At 35.6% G+C, this 17,851-nt stretch overlaps 1 long non-coding RNA gene across 7 annotated transcripts in view; it reads right to left on the bottom strand.

Moving 5' to 3' along the window:
* LOC311444194 overlaps positions 1-17,851 on the bottom strand; it is a 191,960-nt gene that overhangs the window by 165,764 nt on the left and 8,345 nt on the right. For all 7 annotated transcript variants that reach the window (XR_014697700.1, XR_014697701.1, XR_014697702.1 and 4 more), the window contains exon 2: positions 1,257-1,306. This is a non-coding gene — a long non-coding RNA (uncharacterized lncRNA). The remainder of the gene's footprint in view (positions 1-1,256; positions 1,307-17,851) is intronic.

Here is a 17,851-nt window from a genome sequence, read left to right on the forward strand (position 1 = left end):
TCCAAGGCCCTGGGGAAGATTTCTTTGGAGTGGCTTCCATTAGACTGATACACAGTGAGGCAGTATAGGGAAGATTAACTAGATCTTTCTTAATTTTAGTTGTTCACTTCAAACTTTTTCTTCACATACCTTGTTAATCACATGTAAAGAATAGATCCCCTAAAAGCAGAGACAACCACAGCCTATAGCTAGAAGGGAGAAAGATCTGCAGAGCATTGTGACAAATATTTGAATACGCAAATAGTCCTGTTTTATTTAGATAACAATTTGTGTAAATAAACATTCTGGAAAAATATTCAGCTTAACAGCTACTAACAGATTTAATAGACCAAGGGAAACAAACAAACAAACCCCTACAATTTCATTATTAAAACAACAAGTTGCCTCCCCCCTCCCTTCAAACTGTAAATTCAAATTAAACAATGAAAGTATCTTTGCCTTTACCCAGACATGGTAACACATTTCAATTTCTATTTATATCAGAATTTACTTTCAATAAGTAAATTTCAATTTCGTTTATCTTACCAGTCTGAAAACAGAGATGACACCATAATTTGATTTTGCAAAAGAAAGGCCTGATGAATGTTTTTAGAGGTGCAGTTTTACACATTTTTCAGCAAGTGAAAGGAAACAAAATTGTATACACAAATCACTTTGTCCCAATGAAAATTACTTAAAAAATCAACAATTCCTGTTTTGTTTTACATATGTTAAGAAAGCAAAGAAAATGCATCACACTTGCTATGTGTTAGGACCAAAATGAAGCATCACTTTTTAATAGTGTACTAATACTAAGTTATAAGAGGGAATTCAAAGTGAAGTAGCAGGGCTGGATTTCATTTATTTATTAGGTTTTGTTTTCAAAGGCACTATGTTAAGTAAAACGCAAAAAGGCTGAACTGGAATTGATGGCAGAGCCACCCAAACTCATGATGCATTTTAACATGTGTAGAAATAGTAATGGATCCCTGCAGAGTGCAGGGACAATGAAATAGGAGATATTTGCATCCAGCTGGGACTACTGGAGAGAAACACACAGACCTACATAACGTGTCAAGCTTTATCTCGTAGTTTTGATAGAACCCTTATGAATAATTTGACAGACGAATTGCATTCCCTGGTAAACTCACTACTGCAGGTCAAGCACAGTTTTCACTTCTGTGTATGCAGAAAAATATGAATAGCAAACTATTTTCAGGCACTTTTCACACATCTTCATGTTTTGAGAAGGTGATTGAACATATGTACATACATACCTGTATTTCAAATTACGGTCCATCCTTTGGTCAGTGATGATCCTTGATCTCTGCACCGAATGAGAGACAGTGATAAAAAGGTTAGACATTCAATTTCACTATTGTTTTAAACTATAACTCTGTTCCAGTTTTGCAAATAGTTAACTAACAATCCTGTAACAGCCACAGCAATTGCTGACACTGAAGAAAAATGTCTGATGTATTTCTAGGTTATCTGAAAGATAGAAAAACTAAGAGCTAGCATCCAACAATGAATGGATTCTCCACAATCAGCAGCAAGACGTCTTTGAGACCACTAACTATACCTCATTATTTAAACCACAGAATTATTCAGAGATATTGAAGAATATTTTCATCGTAAAAGAAATAAAAACATTAATCTCATTAGCTTTATTGCAATAAATATCTGGCACAGAACTTGTACCAGAGTTGAGCATAAGGAATGTTGACAATATGAGCTCGACTCAAGCTTCCTTACCTACTCTGAATACATGAACAATTATGTCATATTGGAATTCCTTCAAATTCCTTCAGGAATTTGGCACATTTAAGTTAAAATAGCATTAATGCCTGTCTGCAGCAAGCTAGGCTGCCTTTTAAGTAGCCCACCATGATTTTTTTTTTTTTCCCCCACAAGATATCAATGTCTCTCGTCTAAGATATACTGTTCCAAGCATTATATTATAAGCACTTCAAACAGGAATGAAGATACATACAGAACTGAGTTTTTAGAACGGAAGGAGCTGTAGTCAACGTACATCTTCTCATTGACTTAGTATTAGGTCAGACCTGACAACATCTGATCACATTTGTAACAGAACATAAACAGCATGTATCAACTAACCCGCAAAACCCAACATAATACTCAGGGATGACAGGGAAAACAGGGAAAACAGCACCAATAACCAGAAAGATACAGGCAAGCATAAAGAAAGAACACAGGAAGCTTCTGCACAGGATATGGAATTTGTAAAATGATATTACATGCAACATGATACTGATGTTAACAAAATATTTGCCGTGTGGGCAAACATGGTGATAACCTAGTAATACAAGAGTAAAATAGCCTAGGAGCAGAATTCTGTGTCACTTATGGAAACTGTAAAAGAGTGTCAGGGTTATGGAGGGCAATGAGAAAACAGTTGCAGTAATTAATCCTAGAAAGTAACTGTGTAATCGTGCCTGAAGGATTTGCAAATTACTTGTCTTCTGTCATGAAATCAGATCTTGTGCCTGGGTCAGACTCAATTAAAAAAAAAAAAAAAAACCACACAAAAAAAGCCAACAAAACATTACATGCTTTCTGACGAATTTTAGTGGACTTAAAAAACAGTGACACGTAATTATGAGGTTTTGACAGTTTCTCAATAATCAGACCATAAAAGATAGTATAAATATACATTTTTTTTTCCACGTTTAAAGGAGCCAGAGAATCTTAAGTAGAAAGAAATATTGAAGCAGGCAGAATATGATTAAGCATTTGAATGATCATCTCCAGAGAAAGCCAAGGTCATCTTTTTAGTTGCTTTTGCACAATCACAGTTGACCCAGGAAGTTTTAGCCTTTGGAGACAAAGATCCAAATGTTCTCACAAATCAAAGAATAGGTTTAATTCATGAAGCAGGTAGTTTTAGATTTCATTCCATTCTCTCTTTCTACTGGTGATTTTTTTTTTTAAATATATATTTAAAAAACATTTTTAATGTGTATTTGTTCAGTGGAACATTTCAATTTGGGATTCTGGATACCTCTGCAATATAAACAATAGGTTTAGCAACTGCTATCAAGTCTTCTTATTTAAAGTGTAAGATTCAAAATTCAGCAATGAGACGAGTTCTCCATTTTGTCAGAAATCAATATCTTTAATCAATACCTATTTCCTGTAGCAGTACTTCAAAAGCAGAATTCATTGGAGTTAACACTATAGTGGATACCTTTGCTAGCTAATTCATGGCTTGCAACTCAAAAATGTACTTTAGGGAGATGTTTTGAAGTAGAAAATATTACACATGAGTTTGTTTTAAGGAAAAGCATTGGGTGTTCATAGCAGAAATTTATTTTTTCTTTAGCAGCTCTTTTCTCATAAGAACCAACTTGTCTGTGTTATTACACTGATTACACTGCCCATTTTGCAACTGGGTATAGATCTCAAGCGCTTTGAGGCAGGGAGTACATGCATGGTTCCCTGTCCCAATATTTGGGTCAGTTACATGTCAGATAGGAAACTGAGTCATATTTCTGACCCCAGAAAGTGACACATTCCCAGTAGAAGAGAGTGGGCACAAAACTATCATAATTCCTGAAGTCCAAAATAACTCAGTCTGAGAACTACACTGGAGCAAAGAGAAAATTTTGCAAATCCTTAAGTAATTAAAATTGAAGTTGGATTGCTCTCATTTGGTACAGAAGCTGTAACGCTAGAGTTGTTGTAGAAGTAGAAACTCTAATTTCGTTCCTATGAATAAAATCATTTATTCTTTACATCTAAAAAAAAAAAAAAGGAAGAAACATGAAAAAATTACAAGTGCCTGAAAATAAAATGCTACATTTGAGGCCAAATGGACTGTATTGCATTTGAGCAAGATGAAATTTCATCTTGCTTGTTTGAAAACAGTTTTGGATACTGTACGATTTTGCAGGAAGCGTAAACGTCTTTGACAAGAAGAATCTCACAAATATGGAAAAAAACATAATCTAGGTGCTATAATACCAGTGAATGCTTTATATGCAAGTGTACAGAACAGACAGTTCTTATCTAAATGATTTAAAAAAGCAAATCACAGAGTCTGGCAAAGTTCTGAATTGGAATTAGGACAATTTTAAATTTATCAAAAAGGCTTACACTGTAAAAGCTAAATGTCAAAATTGTTTCTGTTCCTAGTAAATATATCAAAACAAAATAATTTAAAATAGCAACAAACTGCCATAGCAAAAATGTTGAGACAAATATTGCAACAGCCAAAGCTCCTCCCAACACCATTTTTCAAAGCTCCCAGAGGAAATCCCTCTAGAAGATTTGGATTCCTTTGCTTGATGCAAGATGCTGTAGGCTATTCAGTCTCAAAATACTCAAACTGGCTTTTTACTGCCCTCAGAAGGAACATCAGATTGACTGCATAGCTGAGCAAGCTGAGATGCTCTGTGCTAATTTAAGCCAGTTTATATTTGAGCTCTGTTACCCTGGGACCAGAGTGATAGTTTAATTATTTCAATTCTGATGATATTTCAATTCTGTTTGTTTCATTAAAGTTTGAAATTAAGATGTATTACATACCAACCCAATGAGCATTTTGAAGACCTAATAATTCATTACTACATTTTTTAATGCATCCTCACACCATATGAAGACATTTAACCACATAAAGTTTATCAGGACCTTCCAAATGAATTATGAACTTCTTAGTAAATTTTTGGTTTTACCTATCATTAGGTATTTCTAAAGTAAACCCACAATGATGCAGTCTCTTAAATCTCGACTCCCTAGTTTAACCTTCCTAATATCCAGGAGAACTTAGATTTCCTGGTTTTGGTGATTAGGTACATTTTCTCTTGATGATATAAAATCATAACCAGTACCAACCACAAGATGACACTTTAGGACTACTGGAAAGAGATTATCTCAGCAAAATAAAATCATTTTGACAATGGAATGAACTGAGCCTATTATTAAGTACACAGCAAGTTGGAAATCAGTCTGTCTTTTCTTAAGGGAATTGATTGCTTGGCTGCTAAAAGGCAAGCAGCCAAGTGGTGTATTGACCCATAGAAGAGGAAAGGAACTCAGCAAAATTTTATTGAGGGGTCTAGCTTCCTGTTATCAAAGCCATAAAGCAAATTTATTTATAGATATAAAAACAAAAAACAGTGTGCATAACTTGATAGGCTTACACAAGCAGACCATCCCCAAACTAGGCACTTAGAAGTGGCAATATGAAATAAATTTGTGTGGAGCTGTAAATTAACCACACATCCAACACGTCTGTAGAACGCTGACACCTGTTTCAGTAACTGTTCTCTAATAAGATGTTTCAAGTGAAAAATTAGGAGGGAGAACACCTTTTTACAGAGTGCTTACTGGTCAGTGTACAATCGATAATGGGTTTTAACAGCAGAATTTGACATTACAAAATTCTTAGATACTCAGTCTTTCTAGAAAGTCATCACATCTTAAGTAAATCTTTGATATCATAATTTAAATAAAACCCAACCTTTCTACAACAGAAATACTGCTATAAATATTCAGCACAAAAATGAAAATAAAAACCAAACATCTAAGGACACTCCTATGGCTTCTTTTCATGTCTCTTCCAGACCTTTGAATCCTTTCCCAAAATTATCTTCCCCAAGGATGCCAACAATTTACACCCTTGAAATGTTAAGATGCTATGCTCATTACATTTGCAAGAAGTGCATTAGGCTCCCCAGGCTGGCATAGGAAGCCATGCAAATCGAACTAGCATTCTCCTAGCTCTGCCACTCAGATGAGAAGTGATCCTGGAGCACTTCTCATCTGGAGCATATTTGGAGTATTTGTTTGCTCTAGTTGGAAAAGTCAGATACTGGGTGACATCATGTAGCTCCTACAGCATTGACTGCACTGCTGAGATAGGTAAAGAGATAAAAGGACTTAGGACTTCCTTGGATTTTATTGTACTGCATTAGAAAGATCAATGAAAACACTGAGTATTTTTGCTGAAGTCCCAGCACCCGTAAGCCAACAGTATGCAAAGCAAGAAAGAAGTGAGCAGTACTTTACTTTTTAAAAATCTGAACAGTCACTTAAAAAACAAAAAGCCAAACTCAGTAAGCTTCTTAGGTATGGAGAAAAACTAAAGCCATAGTGATACCATTTTTTCCTCTACAAATTTGATAGACTCCTGGATTTTAAGATACTAATTTTTTGCTGGTAATTTTAGTGAACTCAACTACTAGAAGAAAAATTTTCTTTCCATACTGACTTTATCTTTTTCCATTCAACAACTACCGACTTTTTTTCCCCCTCCTGTTTCCCATAGGGAATAGACTATCATGGCAGAGTTTTGTTGATTTGTTTATGTACCTTTGTATTATTAATAAGCGCTGGGAAGAGGGTTTCTTACTTAAGTTCCCTCTGCTGGCTTTCCAGCAGCAGAGAATGCAGTAAATAGAAGGTTCTCCCTTGTATTCCCTTTGTATTAGGCTTAGAGCTAGAAATCTGCTGCTGAAGTTAGAGAACAATTCCTCCACAAAGGAAGTGCAGAAGATCCAGAATACTAATGTAATAAAGAACCTACTTCAACTAGTGACAATATTATTATATATAAAATATTACTTAAGTCTGTACTTACTGCTTTCAGCTCTCAGCCTCAGGCACTGTACCTACCAGAAGCTGAGAAATGCATTCTCCCACCTTCCTTCTCACCAGCCTAGGGTTTAATGTTGTTTGTGTTATTTATCAGTCAGTATCTCTCTTGAATACCTCAGATTCAAATATTTCACCCTGACCTCTGAGAAATGTTAACACATGCACAATACATACTTTGAATGTGAGATCTTCACTAAGATTTTACAGGCATTGTAGTTTCTCAGATTTAAATAAGTACTACAGCTCAGGAATTGAGAGTATATCTTAACAGAAAACTACATATTCAGATGCACATCTTGTAATGCCTTCACTGTTTATGGCAAAATCTAATGAATGACCTCTTTTGGACTAAATACCATCAGAAAGTTAAGCATGTTTCCAAGTATTTTAAGTATTCACAGTCCCAATAAAATGTAGGGACTGTCCTGCCTGAAGTATCCAAGTACATTCTTCATCTTCCCACAAATTCAGTCCCATCAGTTAAACAGGCTCTGGCTGGGCACACAGTCACATTAAGCTCTATAACAGATGAACCCCTCCAAGAGGCTGTGTTAGATTTTCTCCCTCTAGTAATTCTAAAGGAATCCTGGCATGATTACTCTTTCATTTTAGGTATTTCATCAGGTTAGTTCAATCTCATTCCACTTGTCTGTTCAGCACCCAAGTGGATGGTAAAAATCACAAGTCTCTGATCTGGAAAAATTCCATTTTCAAAACTGTATCCAATGGATTAGTGCAGAAACTCAAAAAGGTTCCAAAACCTAGATACTTGCAGAATTAAGGACTAATGTCCTTCTCCATTCAGCTCCTTAGTAGAATGCCCATGTAACTTCAAAAAGATCAGAATTTTATCTTAATATGCACTTTGAAATTAATTTTTAAAATATATGCTTTATAATATTGGAAAGACAAATTAACAGATCCTCACTGCAATCTCAGAAGGCATAGCATTTGTTGTCTATATCCCTTTAACAATGTATAAAACACTTTTTTGGTTTCAAAACAGAGGCAAGTAAACAAACAACCCTCCCCTCACCAAAAGAGGGGAACAGTCTCATCACACTTGAGCTGCCTAATCATTAGTATAGCGTGTCACTACTTATACGTTTGCAGAAGTAATTTCTTTTCTACTGATGAAAGTTTTTTTCTCAAGCAATCGACAAAGGTTTTGCTGAAAATTATGATCGCTACCATCACATTCTAATTTCTGTATGTCCCACTTCTTGTGAAAAGGTCAGCTATTACAGCTTTTCCTTTACCGGATGTTGCTGAAACACATAGAAAAAAAAATCAATTTTCAAGTTGTTCCTTACATTTAGAGTAAAAGGGTGTTATGAAGGGTATTCTGTAAGAAGTAGTGTAATGGTCTGGAATACCTTTTAGGCCAAACCTTTATGAATTTTATATTTTGTAATGAATTAAGTTAATAATTAAAATACTAATCTCTCGAGTCATAATTCATTTTAGCTTGATGATAGCATAATTCCTTTTGTGAGAACTTCATTCAATAGCAACAACAACATTAATTTTATCTAAAAATCTGTCTTCTTCCCCAGTGAAAGTATGCTTTATTACCTACATGGTAGAACTCCTGCACCCATCAATTCAGCTGCCTTAGGATTATAGCAAGCTAATTGTGCTGAGCTCCCCCATACAAATAAATGCTTTAGAATAGAAAGTGAAGAATACGTGACAACTGGATAAGGAGGATGAAATTCTAGATAAGCTAGAATTTAGCCAAAATCTTGGGGATGAAGCTGCCAATCTATCAAAGGGTATGAGGACATCTTGACAGATCAGGTGACCAACGATCAAGACTCCAGCTAGAAAATAGCATATTTATTGCTAATCTCATCAGTCATGCTGGGGCACTAATTCAACTTCATCCACACCAACATAACTTTCTCTTTCACCATGTCTTTAGAGACCAAATTTTTAGTTAGGACAAGGCATGGCTACATTAAGCTTACGGAAAATGACATGTACTGAACTTAGTAAGTATTGATGATCTTCACTTTGATCAATGCATTGCCTAGGATTCTTCTGCTGAGAAAAGAAAATCTATAAATAGTGCGAAAAATATGAACAGGGTAGTTAAGCTAGCCAGCAAAATTAACTAGCAGTAGATTTAAAAACAAATACAGGTTGTAACTCAAAGCATTTTTCATAATAAGTATAAATTGTGGAGGTTGTGGAAGATGGAAGGACATTAATATGTTAAAAGAGAATGCCAAATTCATGGAATAATGTCCTTCAATTGCTATTATGCTCTGTAATCCCCCAACAGCTTCTAGATAAAGTCCCCATGCTTCCCACTGACAAAGACAAGGAATACTTCTCGGGTAAGTTGCCCAACTTGCTCTGTTTCTTATTACTCTTGTGCCACGACACCTTACTGGTTATTAGCACAGAAGGGTGTGGGATGAGATGAAATAGCAGTTTAATCGAGTTTATCTATTATTTTGCAATACATTCATTTTTTTTGCCTAGGAAAAAAAAATAAAAATCTATCTTCCTGCATACTATATACTCTTTGAAGAGAAGCATAACCTTCCAACCTTCCAAATCTATAAATAGTGGGTAGTATTTTGGGTCATTGCTCAGATCATTTTGATGGCTCAGTTCCTCATTAGATAATTAAATATTCAAAGACGACTGCTTTTATACCCACAGACAACTATCAGACAAATATCAGCACAATGCCTACAGTAATTTCTGTCAAAATTTAGAGGACAGAACACAGAAAGGGGAAACAAAAATAGTGTTTCATCTAAACGCACTAAATATACTTGAGACAGCCAGTCAGAAAAAACATTTTATATACCACATATACTGTGTCAAAGTATGTACTTTATCCATAAAAGCAAACTATTTCAGAGACACAGTAGGAGAAAACAATTACACTGCATTGTGTGAAACAGTTGTGTGAATCATTTCCCTCAGGGAAAGGAAACAAGCCTGCAAATTATCAAATGAAACTACTGGATTAAAGACAGTAGGTCAAGAGATAGGCATATGTTCACACTTCACCACAGATTCTGGAAAAACACTCTCCAAGCCTTCTAAAATATGCTAAGTGCATCTAGAGAAGTCATATTAAAACCAGTCGGTTTTAGGTGGAGAAACACACTGGAATAGAAAAAAGGGGGGGGATGAGGCAGGAGAAGGGAGAACAGAAATATTTATGTACCTTCATGGCTCATGTTTGTACCAAGAAAGCTCAAGTTTACTTTAAAAATGTAAAGTACACCTAGAAGTAAAACTGGGTTGTGGACAATAGTAATCCAGTCTGTAACCATCTTTATCATTTGTAGATGATAAATGATATTTATACAGCCCAAGCTAGTTATTTATTTTTTGAGAAGTCAAGAGAACACCTCTTCTTCCTCCTCCATAAACGTGCTCTAAAATTACATGCAATAATCTCAGTGTCCAGCCATGACTTCTAGTTGGCCCACAGTGTTTCAAAACTAACTGTAATAACAGATTAAAGCAGTCTTCACTGAATGTTTACACAAAAAAATAAACTTATTTTCCTGCAAACTTGTGGATTTTGCTCCAAGTGTTCTGCCAGGACTTGAAAGAAGTTGCTTTTGCATTCCCCACCCCCAAAATCTCTAGGATTCTATTTATTCTAAAATCTACAAATGAACAAAGAACATAATCTAATATTCCTTATGATCCACGATTTTATTAACCAATTTAGATGAGCTCTACAGATGTAGAGGGGATCTGGGATAACTCAGGGCATATCACCGAAGCTTGACTATTAAGGGCGTGACACAAAAGTACCCTGAAGAACACTGGAAAAGTCAGTATGTTGAATGCACAGATTGAAAAAATGGACTTATAAGATTAAAATCCATAAGAAATGAAGAATGATTATTTTGGTGTTTGGTTTACATTTCAAATAATTTAATCACAAACGCTGTCTGAATATTTATTCTCCTGGGGAAGAGAGAAATATTCCCAGTTCATTTCTGTTGTCAGTAAATACTTTAAGTCTTCTCTGAAATCTTCACTTTCTCTAGGAATTTAAAGATCTGACAACGCCACTCCCAATTGCTTTGCAGAAAGGATAAGGAACAGCCAGAAGGTTTACAGTGCTCTTCCCACAGTCTTCCTCCATCTTGACCTCTTCCCTCTTTCCCCCTTCTCTTAATGAGCTATTTATAGATTGCAAGCTATCTAGAGCTAGCTTCATCACCCTATCAAAATCAATACAAGTTTCCCCATTTACTTCAAATGTTGCCTAAAGGTTTAATTTTGTTAATGAACTGGTTCCTTCAAGTATGACGATCAGGCCTGGGTATACAATGAAGAGGACTAATGCCAGTTCCTAACCAGTTTCACGCACACTGATTTTTCATCATAACACTTGTACATAAAACAATCATATTAATATGCCTGGTTCAACAATCAGAATATAAATATATTTCAAAAACAACATGCAAAACATTATACAGATCTTCACAGAAGGTAGGGATGCACTGGGAAGAGCAAGATGGCCTTGGCTTTGGGGCCTTCCAACTTAAAAGCTCTGATCTTACTGCATTGCTTCTTAGAATTCCCATAGCCCTGTTTTTAACCACAGTAAACAGTTGCTGAAGCCTTAATGAACCATATGTTCAGGATGGCAAATGCTCCACTCCAAGAAAAGCTCCAAGTTCGTTTACATTTTTCAAAAACTCAACAATTTGCACTGAAGCATGAACTGACTGTAAAGTGTAAACATCTCTTTCCAAGAATATAAATTAAATTTGTGATTTATCGTACATTTCATGCTGAAGCACAGCCTCAGAATAGCATCACTTCAAACACCGGGGGTAAGAGCATTTCAAGATTCTCTGGGCTGGAATCGTGAATGGGTGACTCACAGCATTTCCAGATCAATGATTTAGTTCTTGGTACTTCCACAAAAGGCTCCTCCTGGCACACAAGCAGGACTGTCAGATTGTTTCCAGCAGAAACTCAATACTGAATCTCTTCCTGAACAGAAATTCTGCAAATGAACTTTTCATTTATTTATAATTGCAGAATCCTGGGGAGTCTATCTCCAAACCATGATTTTGGAGTTGTAGTCTTATCACATGTATAGCCACGTGCGTAAGCACACTGATTATTTATCAATACCTATTTCAGAGGTAGTGCAAGCAGTCCAAGAGGCGGACAGATTCTGTCTAGTCCTGCCACTGATGCCCTCTTTGGATTCATTTATATTTTTTATTTATCCTGTAAACTTCTCAGAGTAGGTACAATCTGTTAATCCATTTGTTCAGTGCCTAGCACATGCAGATTAGTGCCTGAAGTAACAATAATAATGCTGCTTCCAGTGGTTGTTGTCTATTAGAATCAATTTTAATGCTTCCAGCAGAGGTCACAATTGCTCTGCATTTTCCCGGATTACTTTCCTTACAAAAGCAATTTCTGAAATAAAAGCTATAAACTAGCATAACTAATACTTTTCTGCAACAAAACATGCAATAGATTATTTATCAATAAGGAAAAAAATGCATATAATTAATAGTTACCTCATTTTGGGAAACTAATGAAATAGCTTTGCTCTTATAAAAATAATTTGTCATAAAAGATGACAAAAAAAGATGTCTCCAAATTAAAGCAAACTACTTAATTAATAGGTTAACTGCATATCGGTAGTAATTTGTTTATGAAAAGGATACTTGTAATTATTTATTAGAGGGGATGGATTGTGGTTTTAAATAGTTAAAGAGTTTCCCTGCTGGTAACAAAAAACTTACTTGAAGTTTAAACTCTATGGACGTTTAAATTTGATAATAGCAGTTTCTCTGTTCTGACACTGTATTTATATCTGCTTTGGTTTATACACATAGTTTGGCTTATACAAACAGTTTCACTATTACGGGGGGGGGGGGGGAGGAGGGGGGGAGGTATTTTTTTCTGTAGTAGGAAGAACAACAATCACAAAACGAAGTTACACAAAATGGCATCAGACTTTGTTGAAGAAGCAAGAAAAACACATTGTGGTCAAAGGGATCCTACTTGATTTAGTGGAAAATATTGGGCTAAAGCAAGATGAGGAAGGAAAAACAGCTAGTTGAAGAACAGTTAAGACCTGTGGAAGAAAAATAAAGGACAAAAAATAAGTAGTATGACTCAAACTATTGAATACCATGTTCTACACCACAAACTCATACAGATCACAAGAGATCTACTGTGACAGTCTCCTCCAGTTATCTCTGCTTAACTTGACCCATGCTTCCTTTCATGTTGGCATCCTCAGAGTCACTGCAATGCAAGGCTCTTTGCATTTCCCACTCTGCAAACAAGTTTGTCCTTCTTATCTGATGCTTCTTTTGTTGCTGACTGTTATGACCTTGACTTCCTAGCACATCAGAATCTCCCACTCCAGGTTATCTAGTAGCTTTGCAATTCCCATCTCTTCCATCTTCTAGGGATCTGTTATGTCCTTACTGTACAATTTTAAATTGTATTTATGCATAATTCTAAAGAAAATGGCAATGCAGATGTTCTGGTTCTCATCGTGTGACAGCTCTCACAAACTAGCATTACAAAAGCAACAATAAGAGAAGGCTGCAATTCCAGAGTTCATCAGTGTAAGGTCAGTCAAAGGTAATGACAACTATGCAGGCTTCAAAAAGCCTTTTTCCTGCATTTTATTCTCAAAACAGTTACAGACTGAATGAAAAGAATTGAATAGCTAGGTGATGAAATTCTTACCTCAGAAATTAATTTCTGTCTTTCTATAACACACCACAAGGCAAAATTTAATTTTAATCCTGGCCAGCAACTTTTTTTTTTAGCATCTGCAAGGATGAGGAATAATTACGTGCATACCTGCCACAGCGAAGTTAAAGTACCTGCCAAGCTCTTTTTGATATTACAATACATGGGGGAAAAATAAAGTCTAACCACATTTTATTATTCATTTATTTATAAAAAAAATCTGTCATGTTCATCTACCTTACCAGATTGCAGACATGAAAAGGGAAGAACAAAAACTGTTTTGGGTAAAGTAGTCTGCAGACTAACTCTATTGCTGTACTTAACAAATGACTTACATCCTCTGCAAGGGCAAGAGGAAAAAAAAAGAACATCAACTGTGAGAGAATGAGATTTATTTTATCATTTTAAAGTTTCTTGAACCAAGTTTACAAAGTGATTTAGTCTACTATTATTTATTCAGTCCTCTCCCAAGGACTATCAGTTATAGTAAGCTGTATAAAACTGTTTGGATGTTTTTCCCATTTCCTTTATGGATTGGTATTTGAAGTCTGTAAAGAAACTTTACTTTTTTTCAGGTATTAGTTCAATGGAAACAGAGATAAGCCCAAATCAAACTAACCACTAGCAGGTTCCTGGGTCTACAAAATACCATTAAAAATTTAGTTAAGAGAAAATTCCAAAAAGACAGAAGACTTATGTCAGCCCTGCCATTAATTATTTATCAGATACTCTGCCTATTAATTTGCCTATTTGAATTCAAGGTCCAAGCATATTATCTTAGAAAACTTCAACTATACTAATCCCACGTACAGACCAGCCTGATTTTTTCCTGATAGGTGAGCCAGAAAACCAGCCAGAACTCATGTGGAACTAATAAGGGTTCTTACACAAGACTGTGAATGGCAGCATCATACAGGTCTGAAGAGTAACACACCATTTGGAGAAAGCCTTTCATCCACAAAAATCTATTCCCTAACTTTAAGGACAACAAAATGATGTGCAACAGAAGTTACTTACAAGAATGACTTTGCTTTATAAATGAAAAAATATTGTTTCTTTGGAATCTTTCCTACTGTTAACTTGAAAGCATCAGCCATAAACACACGTTTCAGTCTGTTTACACCTACTGATGGACTGAAGATACAGGAATCTGCTGGAACAGAAGGGTGTGTTCTGATAGTGTGACAGAATTCTGACTGGAGAATTACAGGTAAAAATAGAATTTTGACAAGATCTCATATCTTCTCCCTTGGGGTCTCCCTCTCCTTGTTGCTTCCCCCAGCAGCACAGCTTAACATCTATTCAGGCAGTGATTTAAAAGCATTAACTAGCCTTAGGCACAAAATGCCTAAGAATGAAGTCTGTTTTTTAGACTTCAGTGCAAAGCAGGTTTTTTTTTTTTTTAAGATGTTGGCCTCTACATCAATTACTCTAGGAAGAGATAAAGTTTGTTTCATGCAAGTGCAAGGATCTGTGATGTAAGATCTGGGGAGATAGGTAATAACAATAAAAGAGATAGGCATGCAACCTCCAACAACAGAATATCCATGTTTGGTAAATCAGAGAGATGATTCTGGCCCACTATATTTCTGTAAAGCTGCAGCTGAGGGAATCCGATCCTAGTCAGATTGTTGCAGACTGCTGTAATACATATTCCCAAACTTAGGCAAGGGAAGGGTACTTTTTTAGCAGCAACAGCAGAGTAAGAGCAAGCAACTGCACATTCACACATCAAGCATTTCTATGACCTTCAGATGCACAGATTTTGATCTGGAAAACAATGAAAGAAAATAAATGGGTAGAACACAGGTAGAACAGGTAGAACACTGCTGCTTATCTGTAAAACTTGGGAGAAAAACCTTGCTCTCAGGTGACTCCAGGCACTGCTGTCCCCATTATCTTTTGAGCTGCTAAACAAAACCCAACTGAATATGAGAATGAGATCTCAATAGAAATAAAAATCCAAAATAAAAATAAAGTGTAGAAGAATAAACAAATTTCTGCAACAGTCTGGGCACAGCCTAAAGAAAGAGATACCAACATGAAAGATTGTTCTGCAGAGAATATTCTTACCAGTACATACTCATTCTTCATAGCTATGTGGTTCACAATCCTATGGGAAAGACTGTTTCCAGCAAAAAATACAAATCCAGTAAAACAGGGGGCAAGGTAACAGAAGGACTCCTAAAACTCATAGCACATTCTGTGTGCAGACAGAAAAGCATGTGGATTTTTAGCACATCCTGTACAGAGCACAGTAATATCATAAGATTGAATCATGGACCTTTTAGTAGCCTGAATGCAGTTCAGCCAAGATGCTGAAATGCCTTAACCACAGGCAGAACTTAACCATCAGAGAATCAGATGAAACTCAAAAGGCTGGTTGTGCTTTTTCACAAAGAAAGAAGTTGTGTCAGACATCACTGCCAGTAGTCAGTACGTACTACATGTAAAGACAGTCAGAACTGCTCATATTTGTTCTTTGGCCTGAGAAACAGTTGACCACTGAGGCATCATTGAGCTGTACAAAAGTATGAAAGAGGTCCTGGTCAGTCTCTGATAAAGAAACTAGCTAGTCACCATTAGCCAAATTAACTACTCAAGCCTGTTGTCTGAAAATGTCTCTTATCCAAACTCAGTTTGCATGGAACCAGAGAGTATATTTCATAAACAGGAGTAGAAATGCAAGTGCATTTGTTGGGTGTATATTTGCAAGACAGGCTAGAAGCAGCCCTATTACTTATTACAAACAAAAAAATACAACCAATCAGAGGAAAGTCATTTCATCCCAGTCAAAGACAAAACCAAAATACACTCCTATTGATTTTTTCAAATGGTGAAACCTGGTTTGATTTCTTAATTAAAAAGGCAAAAGTCCATTTAAAATAGGAAATAAGTCACAGTAAGTGTGACTTTAAGACCAAATGTTGAAAAATAGCTTCTAATTTTCACCTGCAGTTTAACATTCATAATCAATTATGGTAAAAATGAGTGATTACACCTGGTAGCCAGGCAGCCCCATTTCACCCATTGCTTCTGGGGGTGAACTCCAGTTCTCTCCCGTGAATGATGAGGAGCTGGAACACTTACACCTAGGTATTTACTGTGCTTAAACACATCCTTGTGTAACGGTGCCTGTATATTCATGTTAATATGTATTTTGATTTATTTTGCACACAGTTATTGTAAATGTTATTCATTACATAAATTTTGTACATAATGCTGTTATGTACAATTTTCTATCTGTATGTGTATCTTCATATAAGTATACACACAGATCCATACACAATGTCATGCAGAGACACTGAAACAACATTTGTTCTCGTAGTGTCAAAGCTATGGGAAGCACATTTTAAATAGATTATACTCTTCACAGAAAGCTTGTAATGGAGTGACACCTCGATGTTGCAGAACAGAGCAAAGTACAATGATCTGCTCATAAAAGTCCTTTGTAAGATCTGATACTAAACCACAATATTATTTCAGTTTAAAACATGAAAAAAGACAAATGTAGATGGACAGTTTCATGTTATTTCTGGCTCCCATGTCACGATAAAATTTTCTCTGTTGAAGCAATTATCTACTCTGGAATAAGCCTAATAATGTTTTAAGAGGTAAGCTGGAGACTACATAGCAAGGTATACATAAACTTAATGACCACAGCTCCTGCAGCAGGTTATAAAAATAGTTTGGTCCAGCTGGAATAAGAGACAGAACAAGAATATTGCCAAGCAAAATATCTTCATTAGACTTTAGTTAAGAATACTTAAGCAATAAAAGGGTTCAGCTTGCTCTTCGTAAATATCCTATTTATACTGTAGCCAAAGAAAAGAAAACTTCCCATTTTAGACCACTTTAATGATTTTGTTTTTACTGCTTCAAAGGCAAAAAAAATAGTAAAATGAAAGAAAAACAAACAGCCATTGCTAAACACAACATCACATAACAAAAGAACCTTTTAGTAATTTAAGGAGTGTAATTTTAAAAGCCAGGGGAAGCTTTTAAGAACTTCATTTAAAAATATTAATATATATATATATAATTTGGAATACTTCAGTAATGACTCCACCTGAATACAAATAAGAAAAAACTAAAAGCTTGTACAAAAAGGCATGTTTACTAATGGATACACTGATCATTGAACTTTACACAGCATTAAATTTTAACGACCTTCAACGATATGAGAAGCTTTGGTTGTTTATGTAAAAATTCTAAAGAAAAGCATGGATTTACATTTACAGACTACTTATCTCTTTGTAAATGACAACATATTAAAAAGAAAATGAACAAAACCGGAAAAACTGCCTCCGATTAACACTAATAAGCTAGTAAAAGCAGAAAAACCCAGGCGGTAAGCTATTTCTCTCTTGCTCTGTTCAGAGAGGAGAGGGAAGGAACGGAAGCATAATTTTCAAGGGGTCTAGATCTGTTATTCTTACTTCATTTACAGCTTAAGTTAAAGGGCCTCATTAAGGCTTGCTATCTGAACACAGAGTAATGAGCAAGGCAAAACACAGAGCACTAG

The sequence above is a fragment of the Aythya ferina genome (assembly GCF_964211825.1).
Source record: "Aythya ferina genome assembly, chromosome: 13".
NCBI lineage: Eukaryota > Metazoa > Chordata > Aves > Anseriformes > Anatidae > Aythya > Aythya ferina.